The sequence below is a fragment of the Pygocentrus nattereri genome, chromosome 1 (genome assembly GCF_015220715.1).
Source record: "Pygocentrus nattereri isolate fPygNat1 chromosome 1, fPygNat1.pri, whole genome shotgun sequence".
NCBI classification, from domain to species: Eukaryota; Metazoa; Chordata; class Actinopteri; order Characiformes; family Serrasalmidae; genus Pygocentrus; species Pygocentrus nattereri.
This window is the reverse complement of record NC_051211.1, coordinates 16,851,291-16,854,286: the sequence shown is the minus strand read 5'-3', so window position 1 is coordinate 16,854,286 and position 2,996 is coordinate 16,851,291. Positions and strand designations below refer to the sequence as shown.

At 38.0% G+C, this 2,996-nt stretch overlaps 1 long non-coding RNA gene across 1 annotated transcript; it reads right to left on the bottom strand.

Annotated features, from left to right (window-relative positions):
- Nucleotides 1-894: 894 nt before the first annotated feature.
- LOC119263100 lies at nucleotides 895-2,602 on the bottom strand. Its single transcript, XR_005130113.1, has 2 exons — nucleotides 2,198-2,602; nucleotides 895-1,736 (listed from the first exon to the last, which is right to left on the bottom strand). It is a non-coding gene; the product is annotated as an uncharacterized LOC119263100 (long non-coding RNA).
- Nucleotides 2,603-2,996: the final 394 nt, after the last annotated feature.

Genomic DNA, 2,996 nt, shown 5'->3' with positions numbered 1-2,996 from the left:
GGGAATCAGACACAGCCTCAATCTTTGAGTCTAGGCTAAAAACTTATTTGTACAGTCAAGCATTTGGTGATCAGTCTTCCCTGTCAGGTCTAGACCTGCTGGAGTCTCTGCTGCTCTGTTTTACTGTAATCTGTGGTCAGCCACTCTTTACAGAACTGACTCTGTGTTTTTCTTTCCTTTCTCTGCCGAGCTGATCAGCTGCCCATCCTGTGCCTCTGATGCTGTTGCCTCTTCTGCCTTGATTGGTGCCGCTGCTCACCAGCCTTCTGGACCGGTTTGAGCACCACTGAGCTTCTTGCCTTACAGTGCTGTGCAGTCCTCACCCTCAGATCTTTTCTTTTCCCACTTTACTATAATACTTCATACTAATAATGTTTGCTATCCAGTGTCGACCATAGGAGGATGGGTTCCCCTTCTGAGTCTTGGTTCCTCTCAAGGTTTCTTCCTCTTTTAGGGAGTTTTTCCTTGCCACCGTCGCTGCTGGCTTGCTCATGGGGGCTCGGACTCGGATTTTCTTTTCTTTTCTTTTTTCTTTTCTCTGTAATACTGATTGTTTTGTAAAGCTGCTTTGTGACAACACCTGTTGTAAAAAGTGCTATATAAATAAATTTTGCTTGCTTGCTTGCTTAAATGTAAACACACACACACACACACACACACACAATCTGTGAATGTGAAGTATTGGTTGTTGTCACAGGAGTTAGCAGTGTCACGGCAGCAGAATGAATTCTAAAGTGCACATAAACATCTTCCCATGTCTAAGCAAATACTTCTGCTGTGCTATAAACCATGCTCATCTTTCAACAGAACACACATTTTATCAATATATATAACAAGATTTTCCATATGAAGAAAGATTTAACATATGGATGTCTAAGACCCACTACCTTCATGCTCCATGTATGATTTATATTTTTAATGTCTGAACGAAAACAACATGGTTGCACTAGCTTTGCTGCATCAACTCCCAAAACAGGTAACTGTAAACACAACCATACCTTTCGTTTGTGACAATTTACTTTTGTCAATATGAATCACAATGTCAGCGCCAACAACTCTCTGGCACTTTGCTTTTCTTTATCTCTTCAGGCTTCACACAAAATTAACAATTTTTCTTGGACATGCTGGATGGTGTTGAACTGTTTTTTGACAGTCTGTCTTGTAGCATGTTGACCTGCCTCATGGTCAGCCCCTGCAAGAAACTGTTACAAATAAACAAATTACAATTAACATGCTGAGTATAAATATTCTGATAAAAATGTGGTCATAATATTTACCTAAGCTACACTTTGGCTTGTTTACCAAGCTCTTATGCAAAGCTTGAATAGACAGCCACCATGAATACTTATTTGAGTCCATGTTACCTGCTAAAAAATCTACAAGAAAAACATCTGCATATATAACATGTAATTAATTCATGTATCATCTAACAACATCCTAGAAACACTGTAAAAACTAAAGGACAAGTCAACTTAAAATCAGAAAGTGACTATCATAGCTTTTTTGAGATCGTCAGTTCACATTTTAGTACTGCTTCTGTTAGATACACAATACAGGCTCAGCTGGAAATGTTTTTTTAGTAAATATGGTTTCTTCCTTATAAACTTAAGTGTTTAAAACATTTTATAATTCAGTTTTTCATTTCAATTTGGTTATTGTAAAGATCCAAATACTAGCATGGTCTCCCCTTATTGCAGCTGCCCAGCTCTGGAGGTTGAGGGTGGCCCTTGAAATCTCTGTCCAAGAAAGAACAAAAAAGTAAATAGTTTTAATCTGATGAGATCCCTAAAATTTTACAGTGTTACATTTACTGATGACTTCTAATATGAAGACAAAATTGCTTTTCTCTGTACATTGTCAGCAGTAGGCTATGTAGTACATGGTGCAAAAGTATATCACAATATTTTGGTTTTAACTATTGATACATGGAGGCCCAAGTATTAATATATTATTTTCTTTGCTTTACTAAAATTTGCAATGCATCTTAAAACCACTGTTAGACTAATAAATTAGATAAAGGATTTTCCATCTGGACTGTTTTTAATGTTACATTTGTGTACTTCACAAATAAAAGCATCTGCTAAATGTAAATGTAAGAATGAAGTATTTTGTACTTTGAGTATACACTGATCTACCAGTAAATGAAGTACACCTCCTTGTATCTACACTCATTGTCCAATTTATCAGCTCTACTTACCATATAGATGCACACTGTAGTTCTACAATTACAGACTGTAGTTCACCTGTTTCTCTGCATACTTTGCTGCTGGAGTATGTATTATGTGGGTAGTGGATCATTCTCAGCACTGTAGTGGCTTTGACATGGTGGTTGTGTGTTAGTGTGTTGTGCTGGCATGGGCATTTCGCAACCCCCTGCTTTTGCAACTTTAACAGCCTCCCCTCTTCTTGGAGTTGGCTCTGTGCATGTCAGGGAAGTTCCCGCACACCAGGCTCATCAAAACATGTCTTTATAGAGTTGACTTGTGCTTTTATTAAGGAACAGGAAAAGATCTTCCCAAAACTGCTGACACAAAGAATTTACGTAAGAATTTATGTCTCAATGCTGCACCATTAACAGTAAGCGCTGTGCACAAACCCTGAAAAACAGACCCAGACCATTATACGTTCTTCACCAACTTTACTGTTGTCACTATACTTGCTGGTAGACAACATTCTCCTTGCATCCACCAGATAGTAAAATGTCACATCACAAGAGCATGTTTCCCTTCAGCTTACACTTGTCATTGCACATTGTGACCTTAGACATGCGTGCAAGTGCTTGGGCATGGAAATCTATTTCATGAAGCTCCTAATGACTATTGCTGTGCTGATGTTGCTTCCAGATACAGTGTGGAACTCTGTAGTGAGCGATATAACAGAGGATTTGTTGTCACAAATGTATTTAAATTCTCTATTAATATTTCGTGTCATAGCACTGTTCCATGTTCATTTGTAAAAAGTAGAATCGCTTATGTTAACATTTGAAATGTCCATAT